The 17,066-nt window shown below is 43.9% G+C and overlaps 1 protein-coding gene across 3 annotated transcripts in view; it reads left to right on the top strand.

The window, feature by feature from the left end:
• Window positions 1–334: 334 nt before the first annotated feature.
• PTP4A3 (protein tyrosine phosphatase 4A3) overlaps window positions 335–17,066 on the top strand; it is a 179,704-nt gene continuing 162,972 nt past the window's right edge. The window contains exon 1 of one of the 3 annotated variants that reach the window (XM_069220837.1): window positions 335–977. The gene's annotated coding sequence lies outside the window, so the exon portion shown is untranslated. The remainder of the gene's footprint in view (window positions 978–17,066) is intronic. The other 2 variants (XM_069220838.1, XM_069220836.1) reach the window with 2 other exon arrangements.

Raw genomic sequence — 17,066 nt, 5'->3', positions numbered from 1 at the left:
ACCTTCACGCAATGCTGAGTTTTAGGCACCTCGGGAAGATCCCACTGCAGGCTTGGCATCCCACTGCAGACACAGGACCAAAAGTCCCAGCATGCAAAGTGTGCGCTAGAGGTGCCGGCTGTCATGGAGCCACCTGGCAGCTATGACAACCATAACAAGGCAGCGCAGCTTGAGGTTTCTCTTGAAAATTGTTGATGCCTGGGGTCTGCGTAAAGAACACAGGCACTCACTCCTTCTTCACGTTCCAATTGCGACTGTCGCGCTAACTAGGCGCAGCCGGCGGCTTCTAGCCGCTGACTGGTACCGTCCTGCTCTGGGCCCCGGGGTGGCACGCACATTGCGCAAACACACAGGCACACTCGTCGCGCGCACGCACAGACCGGCTTTTCCTGCTGTCCCAGCCGAGGCGGCCCCGGGTGGCTGGGTGTCAGCCAGGGGCCTCCCCGGAGCCGGGATCCGCCAGCTGACTGACTGGTGATACAGCCCGGCCGCGAGGCCTCCCACCTTCCTCCCCAAGCAGCTCCCTAATTGAAGCCAGCCCGCGCTGCAGGAAGCGCACAGATACCCGCTCGCTCTCCCCACCCCCTCCCGCAGCATCCTTCGCCGGGGCCGGGTTCCTCCTCCCCAATCCGCACTCAGCCCTCCCACCAAAGCTTACAAAAAAAGAGAGAGCGAGGGCGGGTGGGGAGGACCGAGCCACACACGCTCACACCGTCGCCAGCTGCCCGTGCGTGGCTCCCAAGTTCTCACAGTGTGCGAGGGCTTTGCCGAAGCCTTCCCGCCAGCCCTCCCCGGGGATTGATGCGCTCCAGGCAGGGGCAGGAGCGAGGCCCGTGACTTGGTTCGTGTGAACGGCGCAGAGAGCTCCCAGCTGCTGGCGGGGTAGGTCGTGCATCGTGGTCCCCTCTCTCCCTGCGAGCTGCCCCGGGGGTCCCTCGCCTCAACCCCGCGGAGAGACGAGCAGCGGCCGGACTTGGGTGAGTGAAGCCTGCTCGGAGCTGTTCTCCAAACTGGGTGGGATTCGGAGAAAAGAGCATTTTTTTTCTTCAGTAGCGTTCCTTGCGGCTTGTTAGCGTGCAGTCACGGACAGAACAACCTCGCATCCGCCGTTTGTCTGTCTGTCATTTGTGTAGAGAGGGGCCCGGTCTGTGTGACATACACAACTTTCATGAGTCCGACGGAGAAACCGATGGGGCTTCTTAAAAGAGCTTTGCTGAAGCTTTTCACTGGCGATGAGAACTGTTGCACAGAACCTCAGTTCACCAGTAACCGATGGTTTCTAGGAACTGATGCACAACCCCGTTTTACCAGGTGTTACTCCTAGTTCACCAGTTACCAATTGTTTCCGTGAACGCTGCTCCCCACGACTCCCCGTAGTGCAACCTCCAGTTCACCAGTTACCAATAGCTTCTGGGACCTGTTGCACAACCCCATCTTACCAGGTGTAACTCCTAGTTCACCGGTTGCCAGTGGCTTTGGGTAAACCTGTGCACAGCTACATTTCTCCTGGTGTAAATCCTAGTTCGCTGGTTACCTATAGCTTCTGGGAGGTGTTGCACAACACAGCTGTTCCTGGTATAAACTCTAGTTCACCGGTTACCATTGGTCTCTGGCAAATGTTGCACAGCTCAGTTTCTCATTTGTAAATTACATTTGTTCCACTACAAATTGCTTAAATGTGCCCTGTTGTGACAAGCTGATGCTTTTGTCTTTTGAAATGGGCCTTTTATATGACCAGTCGGGAAAACATCTCTAGTAGTTGAGTTGAAAAACCCACTGTAACAAACAGGCCAGTGACCAGTTCCCACCACTAACTAGAATGTTTCAATATACTAGTTCAGTGTAGGTTAAACAAAGCGGAGATAAAAATCGGGCCTAGTAGAAACCGGTCATATCCGGGCAACTGGAAGTTGTATCAAAATGTACACAAAGCATATTTAACGCGCCTATGGGTACGTTTGTGCAGTGGGGCGCTACATATGCAGAAGCAGCATGTGGGACCTCGCAGGACTCTAGGTTTGAACTGCTAGATGTTAGCACATGTGCAGGTAATCGTACAAAGGCATGGAGTGTGTGTGTTCTGTAGTGGGGGAGAGGGCTCTGTTCGCTAGGCATCTGCAGTGTACTGAGTGCAGATGTTGCACCTGCGGCCGTGTGATAGTCTGCACTTCCTCTCTGTTACTGCTGGTGGCGAGGTGAGGTTTCGAGGGTGATTGTGAAGATCACGCGCGGCACCCCCTGCTGGGAATCTGAAGTTGAGGGCACTTTGCAGTTTCTGTTAGGGCAGGCTGCTAATGTCTAGAGTTCCGGCTGTCTTCATCCGAGGCTTCTAGCAGTTTTAGCGTCTTTGGTGATGTTTTGTGGGTCGTATCTTGTGTTCCCTACGTGCAAGCTTGGCGTGTTTATGGTCCAGGAGGCTTGGCATCCCACTGCTTCCCTTCGTTTTCCAATTGTGTTCTCTTGTGCATGGTGTCGCACCTAGCCTCTTCAAAGGCCCCCATTGAATTTATTGGTGGCTTTGATTCTCCTCTTGCGTCATATCCCAGGATCACCTGTGGCGCCTTCAGCCCACCCAGGCTTTGTAAACAGTACTTTGTTTGTCACGTTAGCACTTCAAGAGCTATAATCACAACTCCACGTGGAAATGTGAAAGTGCACGTATTCCCTGTCCAGGGGTAGCGGTTTGCTTCTCATCTATAAACTGTATTTTATTCCCTGAGAACAAGTGCTGGCACTTTACCTTTCTAGTGAAGTGCAGATATCCGGAACCTGCCGCTTCAGGGCGCTGTTTATAACTGGAATCAAAGGGACAGGACTTAGATTGCAAAGCCCCTGGACGTGCTGGCAGCAACACTTGTGATATGGACGTCACTTGAAAGGAATAGTTTCTGTGGAAACAATGTGTATGTATATTTCTCTTTTGTGGCTCCTTGTACTAAGTATCAGTGGTTTCTAAAATGAGATTTGCCCTCTTGCAATCTGCCGATGGTCTAACTTTAGACCATTTGCACTTAGACACAATTTTGCATACACCAATCGGGTTTTAGTACCCACCAGATCTGTGTATAAAGTGGAATACGGTTTCTGAAAGATTATGCGTGATCGATGATAACGTTTGTTTTAGGCCAGTGCCGCCTTTCAACAATCCAGTGCATTTTTGGAGTTGAAGTCTCAATTCAAATTAATGTAATTGATATGGGTTGCAACACACAAGTGCCAAGTATCCCCTACTTATTCGACACCCCATACTGTTCATGAGTTCAAAGCCAGCAGCTCTTCGTATTCTGGGGCCTGTGGTTTAAGGTATTCTATTGTTAGTTTGCGCCTAAAAGTCCCAGCTTGCAAAATAGTACAGTTTTTTGTAAAAGTGCTGAGGCGGACTTCGTGGTGGTGAAGTCATCTGGTCGCTAAATTGGGTTCGCCAGCTTCCATAAGAGTTACTTCTAAATTATCCCATTTTAAGATAAATTTGAACAGTCTGGCATTATTTTCAGCCAACCGTGCTTGGTATGCTGGTACCTTTTATCTAATAAGCGTCAGAATCCTTGGACACACGCACATTTATACACAAAGTACCAGGCAGGATATGACGCATCTTTGACGTCACTGTGAATCTGTGCGTACAACCAAACGCGACTCCAAACGGACCAATCTCTACTTAACAGTCACATAAATAGACCACCACGGCCACAATCAATGAGAAATGCTATGCTCTGAACGCCTTACAAATGATACAAGTAAAGCTATACAAATACTGGTAACATAATTATAGGAGTGTATTTCTTTTTCTCTCTCACTTTTTAAAAATTTAAAGCCAGGATTTGGCTGAGGGGCCAAGCATGAACGAGACACGTTGGCAGCTATGTGCAAGTATCAACCATTAGCAGTTACTAAAAGTAGACTTTCTCATGCAGCACAGGTCTACTGAGCATGTTACTAGGAAACAGCTTGGCCCTCTGTGAAATGTCAGAGGGCGAGTATCGCACAGGCATCTGGAAAACGACTTTACAGGAAGAGGCTGGTACATTGCTGGGATGTCAGGAGACCAGAGTGGGCATGCATTTTTGTTTGATACAGAATTTTACGAAGGGGACTTGGGTAAAGCCTGATGATATACCCTTCACCGCCATGAAGTGCTACGAGATGCTTTGTCGTAGTCGTATTTAGGCTTTATATCACGCAAGTAGATGGGAGGAATGCTTTGTTGTTGTGACTTGGGGCTGGCAGTCGCCCAGTGCAGCATCCCACCAGCTCGTCCCCATGCCACCGTAGTTTGGAGGTAGCCTTCTGCAAATCAGCCTTGGCCCTGCTCCTCCTGGGAACAGTCTTTCTCGAACTGCCAAGCCAGGTTCTTACTGAACCAGAACACAAGCAGCCCAGGACCGGTTTCGTCCTAGTGATGTGCTCATCAGCCAGGTATTGGTTCCTGTGACGGTGAGTGTGTGACCTGCATCCAGGCACACCCTTGCCACATAGGGCAGTACCTCAAACACACAAAGTTGATGGGTGTTTGGGGTTCTGAAGCACTTGTTCTTTTTAGACTAAATAATATGATATATCCATGTATTTTCTCACAAAACGTTGTGCTAATCAACCTTCATTCACACTTATTACTACATTGCAAAGGTCAGATTCCATGTGGTGAACACCATAAAATCAATACAAAGCTTTTTTTTTTTTTTTCACTGGACCTATTGTAAGAATCCAAACTGTCACTGTGTGGTTGCTTAATTATCAACACAAGAACAGCTGCTATAACTTCAATGGCAAAAAATAACCAATTATGCCCAAACCACAATATTTAGAGTCTCGAAATAAACTAGCAACACAAGAACAGAAGATAAAGCTTGTTATATCTCTTGGTCTTGTTGATAATCGAACATCCACATAACTAAATTTTGGATTTTAACAAGAAGTCCAGGAACGTTTGTATTGGTTTGACTGAAGCCTATCCCCTGTGCCCTTATGAAAAGGGTTACTCTCGAAGTTGTTGATTTGAACACCGTAATACTTGATTAACTCAAGATGCAGTTTCCAATTTCTGCAGAGTCCTCACTAATCCGTAACCACCCAAAGCTACTGCAGCACTACTCAAGAGTCCAGTTTAATGAGATTTTATTTCACTGCCTAGGCCTATCTGCTCGTGTCCCTGCTTCTTGTAAGTTCAGCCCATGAAATATCAGCATGTTATAAATTCTACCTACAGGTCTCAGGCAGTAGCTTGCTATAACTACTATTGATGGAAGGAAAGATATCGTGACCACAAAATCCTCCACTACTTGCGAGCATTGCCCCTTGTCTACACTTGGCAATGGGAATATCATACTATGCATTTCAGATCTGTGCCTGTGTATATGAGTGTGTGTGTAATATATTTATAACATTTTACTTGTGGCACCGAAAAGGTTAAGTGCTCAATACATTGATGGGCCTTCTCCTTTAACATTTAAAACTGTGTGGGGTTTTAGAAAAGAAAAGGTGGCTGGCATAAAGAGGTGTTCTGCCCACTAACTATGGTGGCAAAATGCTTAAAATAAAAATTGTACATTGAAGAAAACTATTGAAGGTAAGTATAATAGAACAATAAGGTACTTTCTAGAAGGTTGGCGTAGAAGCCTTGTTTAGTTTTAATTATGGATGCACAACATTCTTGTAATGTTGCTTTTGTGAAAATTCACAAAATTCTGTGAAATGCTAATCTGTCACTCCACACATCTTGAAATGCAACTTCTTGTCAATATTTTGCGTGAGGATGCATTTAAACAAGGGCTGGAGAAAAGCAGCTGCTTGTGTTCTGTTGCTCCTCGGAGTCTGCTGTCACTTTTTTTTTTTTTTTTTTTTTGTACTGCAGATGGGACATATTTACTTGAAGTGGCATAATGGTATAATTTCAATGATTTTTCTTCACAAGCATTTCTGAAATTTCACCATCTTAATTTAAATTTCACTGAGGCCTAGTTTTAATGCACTTCACAGGAAAATACTTGTTGGTGCAAAGAAAATGTACTGTTGAGTTTGAAGTACTATAAGCTAAAGCACTAGGTTAAGCTCTTATGGCAGATGAAAAAGGAAGGGAAATAGCACTGAACAGTGAAGTGTTGGCCCACCAGCTCTTGCTTTAAAGCACGCTTACTTTTATGCAGATGTGCACGTGGTCAGAAGAAATGCCATTGCTCAGTGTAGAAGACCCAGTGACTGAAGTGGGCCCACCCATTTCCTCATGTATATACTGAGGTGGGTAAAAGCAAAATGTGAATGGAAGTTGAACCGACCAGTAGATGAGCATCACAAGTAAGACGACCACACAATCTCAGTAAGACCAGCGGATCGTGATTGAAAATTGTGGTTAGGTGTAGTGGAGTTTTATCCCCATTAATGGGATTTAATAACTTGTTAAACTATCCCTGTTCGATTCCAAGAGTGTTGCTGACAATGACGGTAAATCCCAAGTTGTTTATAATACTCTTAAGAACTTTGAGATGAAACATATTTGTAGTTGGTGGAGCCCTTCCCAGATTTGTTGCCTATAGTCAGTTCCCCCAATCTCCTCCCCCATCTCCTCTTTACTGCCACAAAACTGTACCCTTCTTCCTCTCTGTTTCAAATTCTTGAAATTATTTCACTGAAAAGGGAGGTTAAAGTGAAGTTATAGTTGGCTTTCGTTAGAGCACCCTAACATTTGAGAAAAAAAATCCTCAAATTCACTTAAATGCCGTTATGACTGCAAATTAAAACTGAATAAAATTGAAATTGGGAAGTTATGGTTAACTTCACAGTTCAGAACCCACACAGTTGCATACCAAACGCAGTGTTGGGAAAAGTGGGCCTGTGATCCGAGTGGGAGTGGGTCAGATAAAAGGCCTTTTCCCTTAAATATTAATCAACCCTTGGAAGTATCATGGGGACAGTCGCCCACGTTAAAAGGAATACGTTTTTGGGTGGGCCCCAGTAATCCAATAGAGTCTAGCACTCTTTAAGCAACACGATGAAAGTAAAAACATATGTAACAAAACTCATGGCACGGTGCTATGTACAAGTAAAATTACAGGGTCTGTCGAAACGAGGAGCAGGGTGTCCGATAGGTGCGGCATTAGGAACTGGATTTAGTCACGAGTGTAATCACTCTTAAGGTTCAGGCAACTCCTGTTCACAAAATGCATAGCTCTCTATGGAAACGAATTTGAAATGAGATTGTAAAGATTTACTTGAGTGTTCTGCAAAGAGTACCTGAAGCTAAAAGAGCTAGACGCGTAAAGTGAATTTATAGTAATGCAAATAGTAATGGGGTCCTCTCACCATTGTAGTACTTAAACAATTGGTAGCTGATCAGGGTCTGTTAGTTAACTGCGAACAGCCATCCAAGTTAATGTGGAACCAGATCAAAGTTAATTGCTATGAAATTAAATAAGGGCCGAATGGTCCATCCGGCTAAAGGAGGAGAGGCGGAACAAAGGCCATTATTTAGCATTATGGGCTCTAATATAGCTAATCCCACACAAGTCTATATTGACTTGCCTATTCTCAAGTTGCCTGTGAGGTGATGGAGATAATGCCCACCAATACCAGGTACAGAGATGGGTCCCTTACCTGCTAAACACAACCTCCTATCACACCCTTTCTGAGACAGTCAGTATGCTCAATGATTATGCACCCCAGTCAACGTCAGAGTTGGGTTCTCGCTACAAGTTCTGAAAGAAGTGGGGGTTGGGATGAATAATACATCCTTCTTTATCCTCAAGGATCAGAGTTCTCTTTAGCAGGCTGAAAATACCAAGCTCTTCTCTTGAAATGCCATCATTGTCAACTGATGAATGAACTCTTTCAACAACTGTTGTCAGTAATGATGAATGGGTGCGTTGGGAATGTATTGTATTGGTGGTCAAAGAAGCCTGCAGCACTCCGGGTGAAGAATTGCACCAGGCTCCCTAACCGTATGCTGTCTAGGGAAGTACATCTTGGTTGTTGTCTGCCTGCAACAAAGGCATAGGAGCTAGAGTGCATAATTCAGTTTGTGGGATTGGCAAAGTCATTTACTAGTTTATTTATTTATTTTTACTGCTGTAATATTAAACGTATAGTTAACTAAGACTACTGGAATACTCTAGTTGACTTCCACCCTTTCTGTTCCCACACATGTTTTTTGCTCTGTCTTTATAGTGCTTATATCCACAATTCTCCACTTACTAACATAGCAGTTGCATATAGCTATACTGCACCAGAAGGTATTAGTGTTGTGTAAGTAAAAAGATCTAGAACACGTCGAAGACAAAAAAATGTAAATATGAGATTGTGACAGGTGAAATAGTTGATCAACAATACAGTGGAGTTAAAGACATTTGATTGTTGCTCAATTATTTGGTTATGTCCCTCTGGTCAAACTTTGTCCTCAACTTTACTTTTCTTTAAACTCTACGTGACTTCCTGGTTTATGGTAGGATTTTGAGTAGCCTAGATTTGGTAGTGTTTGAGACAAGGCGTGAACCCTAGGCATGTTAGGTAATATCTATACCTTTTCAACTGGGGGTAGTCACAAGCTCGCTCTGCTTTTTCATTCAAATTGTCTAAAATTCCCAAGCATTAAACCACCTCCTCATTTCTAAACTTTTGTAGGACAACTTTGATTACCTAAGGTAAGATATGCTTACCAAGGCATCGTAGGCATAAGTCTTCATACTTCAGAAAACTGTCCATGATATACAGTGTCTAAGTTGGATCTAGGGAGCGCACCTTTTAATAATGGCTGCAGCACCTGCTTGTGTATGGAAAAACTACCCCAGAATCTACTTTTCTTGAACCTTGATGGTGTTCTTGGCTCTTACAGTAAACATGACCAGGAAGTACTCTTTGAATACATTTAGAATTGATTTTGGCTTGTCACTGTAAGTCTACCAGGACCAGTGGAGTATCTCTAGGTGAAGAAGCATCGGTGTTCCCGAACTACTGCTTTAAAGTTAATTTATTTGAATGAACCCAACCTTTGTGGTTGTCGCCTGTACTGGCAAGCTCAGTAGATGCTCCCAAAAATGGATTAATGTGAAGAAGCGCTCCTCTCCTCTTCCGAACAGGGTTGAAGTGTTTTAGTTTAGGAAACTTTGTTGCTGCAGTAAATATAAATGTCCGTGATTGAGTCCAGGGTTTGGGTTAGTGCATTACGTCCTGCCTCTTATTGTGCTGTCGTAGTATTATTATTGGCTGTTGAATGCAGGAGTAACGCACTCTTGAGTGATAAAGGAGAACCGAAATCTCCACCTCTGAAGCCCATAAGGAAGTGGTTGAAGATTACTTGTGTTTTTGGTTTTAAGTTGGGAAGTTCCTGCAATAACGGCCCCCTTAAACACAATAAATCATGTTTGCGTAAAAGTAACACCAGGCCTTCCCCATCTGGTGGTACATAGTTTTATTACATAGGTGTTCAATTTGAAAAGCAAGTCATTTAAACTTTTCTCATGTCACCTGCCTGACCTGCTCTAGTTTAGAGCTGTCAATCTTTTTGGCCTAATGGGAACAACTTTATTTTTCGGTGCTTATCAGTCTGTTCTCAGGGATTTAGGGAGCAATGTTGCCTAGTTGTGGAACCCAGATTAGCACCAGTGTCTGCATTTGCTCTGCTTTTTGTTTTTGAATAAACCACAGACACTTGTTGTGTGGCAAATGCTGCTGTCTTATGGTTGTTGCTTCACAATCTCAGCATAAGCACCATATAAACCCTTAATTACAACCGTCATTGTGATATGCAGCAATGCCATTTAGGCCTACCATTTCATTAAACCCCTGCACCCACTACAGCCTTATTACCTAGTAGCCTAAAATCTTGCTACCCTACTAGTCACTTGAGTTGCCTAGCCTTTATCACCTCTGGGTGGTTTACTACTAAACTGTGTTGCCTCTTGTAGCCTGCCTTCCTTGCATGCACCCTCCGGATTTCTATATCCAAATATTTCCTGAGGCCTTGGTGGAAGGCGATGGCCTAGAGTGTAGCAGGCCAGTAAGCACTTGTTTTCACTTGGAGGGGGAAATATTGACAAGATGGTAGAATGTTGGCAAGAGTGAGGGAAATAATGAGAAATGTGTTGTGTGGTGGGGGAGGGTGTCAAGAAGTCTTTCTTATTAAAAATATATATACGGGGGAAGTGGAAAAAATACTAGTGGGTGGTTGATTAGGATGCAGGGTGCTAGTTGCGTATGTGTTTAATGTGTAGTACAGGGAGGGTGGCATCACTGTATTGCTCAGGATTCCTTGTACCCCGTGTTGCCGACCTGAGCACTGAAAGGTTCTATGAGCGCCTACACAACATAAAACTGTAGATAGTAGGTGCTAATACTAGTTTTCCACTTTAGGCTTCCAAGTGTCGACCCAGACCACTCCATCTTCAAGTTGATGTTACCTGTAGCTCCTTGGTGGATCTCCTTGGCGGATCAAATTATAATTTGAATGCTTCCAATCAGTAGTTCTCTAGGATCGTGGATAAGTAGAATTCCCAAACTGCACCATACACCCTTATCTCAAGTTAAATTCAGACACTCTAGATAGTGGTCTCATGACTGACATAGCCCTCAGCTTCTTCAGAATACGTATTCAATTTCTCTACTTTGTTGCATGCTTTCTGTAAAAGAAGCCATAATCTGTGGCGGCAAGGGATGCAGGCCACGCCGTGTGTCCCCTCCTTCCCGCACGTCTTGTGTACTCGGTTTGCTGTTTCATTGTTTTTCACCTGTTGTATTGTGAGCCCAAGGATGCACGAGTGTTGAGTGTATGTTGGTACTGTGTCCTCCAGACAGAGACGCTGTTTTGAACTGTAGTGGATTGCAATGTCTAAGGTTGAGGATTGCACTGCACGTTGTGGTGGTGGTGTGACCAGGATCACGTGTGCATGAGAGAAAGGGACCCGTGTCTCCACTCGTGCTGCTTCAGCTACGGACCTGATCCTGTTTAGTAGGGAAAGGCACATGAGTGAGGAGAAATCTGCTTAAAACAAATTGAATTGATCAGCATGTGCTCTGCAAGCTGCTGAGTGCAGCCCACACACTGCCTTTCATTCCACAATGTCAAGTGTAGGCTGCTTCCAACAGACTGTTCTCAAGATTTCACAAAAATACATTTATTTAGCAGCATAGCATTTCATACAGAAAAGCTTTGCAGTTAGAACTTTGGCAGTGCATCCTATATTAGGCGAGGATGCAGCAGACATAAAAACGGGTTGCAAATACACCATCTTAGTAGCTGATGCGGTGTGAATGCAGTGCTCATGTGAAGAATCTTGGGTGTTCTAGAGCAGGGCAGTGTCCTGTAGGGCTTTTTCCCATTCTTGGATGGGGAGGGGGGGGCCTAGCTTGGATGGATGGCGTGAAGTGAACATTGCAAGTAAGAAGACTGTAATTAGGTTGCCGGAAAAGGTGGTTTGGGTAGAGAGCAGACTTGTAGGCGTATTGTTGGTTCCGGATAGGCTACTCGCAGGTCCGAGTGGGTGAACGATAGTCGATCTGATGTGAGTAGCTTAAAATACAAATGTTGCAAGTATGTACCATTTTTTTCACAGAGCTTCTCAGCACGGTGGTGATAAGAAGGGATTGTGCTTGGGGGAGATTGTAAGGCACTATTAGCCCATTGTCCAAATGGGTACTACTGAATTGACTTCAAAGGCCATTGATGGCGCGTTCTTCATATGTTGCATTCCAAAGCCCCTAGCCATTGGATTAAGCCATTCTAAGAAGAACAGATAACACTAAGATTATTTAAAGGGTTCTACAATGGAACATTAATTTATCTTTTTGACTTCATCCTGAAAATAGTGATTGCTCTTTATAGACAATATGGACTATTTCCTGATTATATTGCCATCAATGTGTACAGAGACCTTTGGATCTTGTTATAAGTAAATAGGAACCTGACTGTGTCTGGTTTGATCGATGTCTTTGGCTTCTGTGGCATGATTATTGAATTGTGTGTGTATTGCATGTCAGTTGTTGGTTCTAGGTCTTTGTTGCATGAGGACATGCTAATGTGACCCCCAAAGTTATTGGTCACCTTTCAACTCCCCCTATCAGCCTATCCTACACATTGCCATACTTCTCAGGATTAGCCCGCATCCACTCAGACTGGCCGAATGACTAGCATATCTATGCGCTGAGCCTTCCTCAACATCATTATCTGGTTTGATCCCATTTTATATGTTCCAGTGAGTTGGGAGGTGCTCCTATCTGCCTCCAGACCCTCATGATCGCTTTAAGCAATTCTTGTCTTTTATTAAGGGGTGTGTCCTATCAGGTCATAGCCATCTTCTTGCAAAATCCTGTACTCTTTTCAGTTGCTCTCCGTCTCACCTTCCAGTGTGTCAACCTCATTGATGCAATGTCATTGTGTATGGTGCGATTTATTACAGGTATTCACTTTTAATTGTTTGGCCTGCGTTAATGGGTTTCGTGGTTGGCTGGTCTATTTCTACTAGACAGTGCAGTTAGTTTTTTGTTAACAAGTGTATTGCATTGTTCAATACATCCTCTCATGCGTATCTAGATTTAGCCCCCTCAACTTCAAAACTTGCTATTTGGCAAAGGTATTTCCCAGTACAGAGTACTGTTGTCTATGTGCCAAGGTGACTGCACTGATTCTTACAATGGTGAGTAACAATGTTATAAAAGGCCTTCCTTGTGTGATCATACAAAAATAGAGACTCTGAAAGACCAGCAAGGAAGTCAAAATCCAAAACTTCCATCCGGGATAAATTGAACTCTTATGACTCAATCTCACAGTTGAGTCAAAATGATTTAGCGCTGTTTGTTGAAGCTGTAACTGGGAATGAGTTTCCATACTCTCTGAATAACCATGAATATGAAGGGTCACAACCTAGAAGAAAGTGCAATTAATTCAAACATCATGAAATTTGACATCCAAATAGTAATTTACTCTGGTATCAAATAGCAATTTGTGAGAATTAGCAATGTCTTCATATGCACATTAACTCATTGACAAAACACAACACTGAAGACAAAATGCATCATGATGTGTCTAAAGATGCTTGGAAATGGAGTCTGTTATCAGTGCCATAGCGAGTGTATTAAGTATTGAGCGATGTCAAGGTTACAGAGCATGCTTTTTGCGTGTTTGCAGTGGTGTGCTGTGTATTGTCACGTGTATGCCCATATCACATGAGTTTAGGTGCCTTGAAGAAGGGAAGGTGGTAATGCGTTGTTTAGTTTCGTTTTAATAGGTCATGAATATTTGATTTTTTTGATTTCACTCAGGTAGGACTCACCTGAGTATATGAACTACTGACCTTTCAATAAATAGATAGTTATAATTGACACAGTGGCTGAGAGTAGAAATCTAGGGTTCCTTGGACGTGAGGAATGCCCCAGACCCGTTTGGGTTATTGAGTGAGGGATGAAACATGTCCTGTATTTGGATGGTGTGAGTCCTACTACTCAGCAAAGATCTGACTTGATTTTTAATCTTACATGTGGTCCCTAGAGAATAAAGGTACTTGACCGGGGAACTGTGAGGTATTTTTAATTCCCTGTCCTGGATCCCGTCGTTATAAATTAGTACTTTGTCTAAGAACTTCCTTCCACTCAGAGTCCAATAGGAGGTCGAGTCTGCCCTGGTGACACTGTCCTACCAGGGTGGGGAGAGGTCGCTGATGATGAAGCATGACACTTATGTGTGTGAGGCTTCCTCTTCCATAAGAATGATCTTATTTTTTTTTTCTCTCCCTCCCCCTTTTCCTTGCACCTGCACAGAAATTCCAGTAGCATCCAAGTTGCAGTCTGATCAAGTAATGTTGCGGTAGGAATATTGTAGTTTTTATTCTTCCTACAGCTTCCACACTATTTTGTGATTGCTTTCTGTAGACCATGATCCAATTCTTCTTGTTGGTGTCTTGTCTGGTGTGCAGTAAGGGTGGGTTGTGGTAAGAGGGACACCCTGAGGTTGCACAGATTGTAGCTGTGCGTGACTGTAGCCCACGATCCCAGAGCCTCATTTGTGTCTAGATGTCTCTTGTGTGCAGAGCGGATGGATAAGACTTAGAAGAAGCTGTCCCGATAGCCAGCTTCTGAATGCTTTCCCTCAACAGTGGCAACTGCTCTCTGCTACCTACTATTAGCATTGCAGAATTAACATATCCCTTCATTCTCGCCATATAATTACTGGCTGAAGAATCATGGCAATCCCATAAGGATATCTGTCTAGAATTATCTATGGGATAATTGTGAGTTTTGGGTGTTTTTTTCACCAAGCGGTTCTGCATAAGGGCCAAACTAGAGTTATGCATAATGTCACACTGAACCACGATGGAAAAACTTTGCCTTCATTCACAGAAACTGATTAACAATTTTTATGTTGTATATTGCTGCTATACCCATACAATAGTGGTTCCCAACCTGTGGTCCGGGGACCCTTTTGAGTCTGTGAAGCCTCCTTTGGGGGTCCACGACTGCTTTGAAAATTAAATATCATTAACAGGTTAGGTCCCCAGCTCTCCGTAATCACTCGGTAGGGGGGACCCGAGATTCTAATAATGATTCAGTGGGGGTCCCTGGGTGCCAGTATTGATGAAGTAGGGGTTCACAGTAGTCAAAAGGTTGGGAACCACTGCCATATGATATAAATGCATTAATACAACTGCAGTAGCCATTGTGGCAGAGGATGTGGCATTACAGCTGCACCTGCCAACTTTAGAACTAGATATTTTTGACAACATGGGGCAGCCCAGTGCCCTGGGACCTGGGTAAGTGAATAATGTAACAGAAAAATGTTTTGGTCCCTCTGGGGGAAGGATATGATTTAACCTCCACAACAGTGGTTGTACCATAAAGAACTTTCTGTAACAATGAGGTTTGTGAGTAATATATCACAATTATAAGAAACTTAAATTCAACAATTTAAAGGAAAGTAATATAAGTGCTCCTGTATAACGGTGCAGTTTGAGTGAATTATGTGTTAGTATAAGTGTTGCAGTGCTCTTTTCTACCTCTCTAGGGTCTCAATTGTTACACTCTTGCGTCCCTCCTTCTTTTTTTTTTTTAGGTCGAACTTGCCAAGAGATTAGTAGGCTTGGGGTCCACCTATTGCTTACCATTGGTTGGCTTTATTGTTGCGTGCTTCCTTTATTCTTATTTGATAGCTGAACAAAAACTAAAACTTTGGTAACAACGGCCCTCGTGGAGTATGATCTGCTGGGAAGTCTCTGCACCAGTCTGTAAGCCTACCACAGCTCAACTTCCGTAGAATCATGCACTGGAGGTGTTACTTCATCTTAAACTAGAAAAGAAACCCATGTAGTCCTGAAAACAGTCTGCTTCGCACTAACCAGTGGAACTTTAAGGGCAGTGCACGATTGAGCCCTTGGTGTCCTTGAGGGACATGCATGTTCTAAGACATGCTGCAGGCCTTGTGTATCCTTTGTACCATATCTTAACAACTCGTATTAAAAAACACAACAGACTTTCCAGCAGCTATTCCACTCACAGGTCAAGAATTATGTATGCTGTGTCCACTTGACTCCTATGGCTGCTATAATTTACAGGACCTACATGAATTACTGGTCCGTGCATGTGCGGAAATGCATTCATATAATCTGCGTAATTTAACAAATATATATATATACACACACGCCTCTCTATGATAACAGATGTTTGTGAACTCCCTCCCAGTTTTCTGAAGCATTTTAGATGCCACATCACACTGCTTTGTCTTCTGGTATTTGAAGAACAGTCACTCTTACTAACCAGTTCAAGGAATTTCATATCGGACAGAATTTTTTTTTTTTTTTAATGGGTCGGCCTGCGAAAATTCACATTTGTAACCTGCTGCTCACACTTTGCTGCAGCAAGCACACTGACCTACTGAGGTATCTTAATCTTTTACTCTACCTTGTCACCAGAACTCATTGCTTATTTATATCGTCCCTCTGCTCCCCTTAAATTCCACTTGCCTATGGCACCCCACCTTTTTTTTTTTCTATGACTAGTTACCCTCTATAGCCCTTTTGTACCAGAGGTGGGTGAGCCGGTGAAACCTCGCGCCTGAAGCCTGGCTCAGCTGGAGTTTCTATTGGAACCTCGAGCCCACGCGACGCCGAGCTTTCGTGTGGCTTATGCCAACGTCATTTCCTGTATCTCGAATGTGGCGTTAAGGCCAGAGATGTCGAATTTAAACCTAGGCAACCAGGTTCGAATCTCCTGTTGGCTCAAAACCCTGCACTTCTGGGCAAAATACTTAACCTTCCCAGGTCGAGGTTGTACAATATAAAAACTACAAAAAATGCACAATTAGGTTAAGACAAAGCCTTGGTAAAACAAATGGGTAACCAAAGTGAAACCTGGATAAATCTCAGCTTCCATGATTACATTGTGATCATACACAAAAAAAAAAAAGTCACCAAAAAGTTTTTCTTCACTATCGTGTTTGAAAACACTTTCAGATATGAGTTCACAATACCAGTTGTATATAAACCTACTGTTATTGATATACTATGCTACAATTTTGCTCTATATTAATCTGGGCCATGTACGGGGATTTGCATAATTGTCTTGCCTATTAGACACTCATGGTTGATACTTAACTATCACTTTTAATAAAGTTCGTCGGAGTGCTGTAATATGACAAATTCACGTCAAAACTTCTGCATGCTAAAGAAATGAGTTTTTGAATTTTGATGAGACTATCCTATTTTACGTAATATTTGTGGTGTGATTTACATAGCAAACATATACATGGCTCGGCTCGTGCACGGGATCCCAAGATCCGAGCCAGACCCCCGTCTCGGCCCTCCCTGTTCATTTGTTGACTCTCCCACCTCCATTTAGTCCAGTTCTTCCATCCACCTTTCCTACGTCTTCCTACTCCTCCCCTCTCCTTGTTTGTGTCTTCCCCGTCGCCTCAGCCTTTTCACTCCTGCTTGCTTGTGTGCTGCATGCAATGTTATCCTCCGTTCACTGTCCTAGTGCCTGCCTTTCCTCCTCAGTCACCCTGCCCCTCTCCTTCAGGACTCTGCAGGTGTGTGCACACCATCAGCCCCAGGGTAGCAGTGGTGGCCCTGCATACACTCAGCCAGGCTCTCCCCAGC

The sequence above is a fragment of the Pleurodeles waltl genome, chromosome 2_2 (genome assembly GCF_031143425.1).
Source record: "Pleurodeles waltl isolate 20211129_DDA chromosome 2_2, aPleWal1.hap1.20221129, whole genome shotgun sequence".
Classification (NCBI taxonomy): Eukaryota; Metazoa; Chordata; class Amphibia; order Caudata; family Salamandridae; genus Pleurodeles; species Pleurodeles waltl.
The sequence above is the reverse complement of the archived record's forward strand: the minus strand, read 5'-3'. Positions and strand labels throughout refer to the sequence as shown.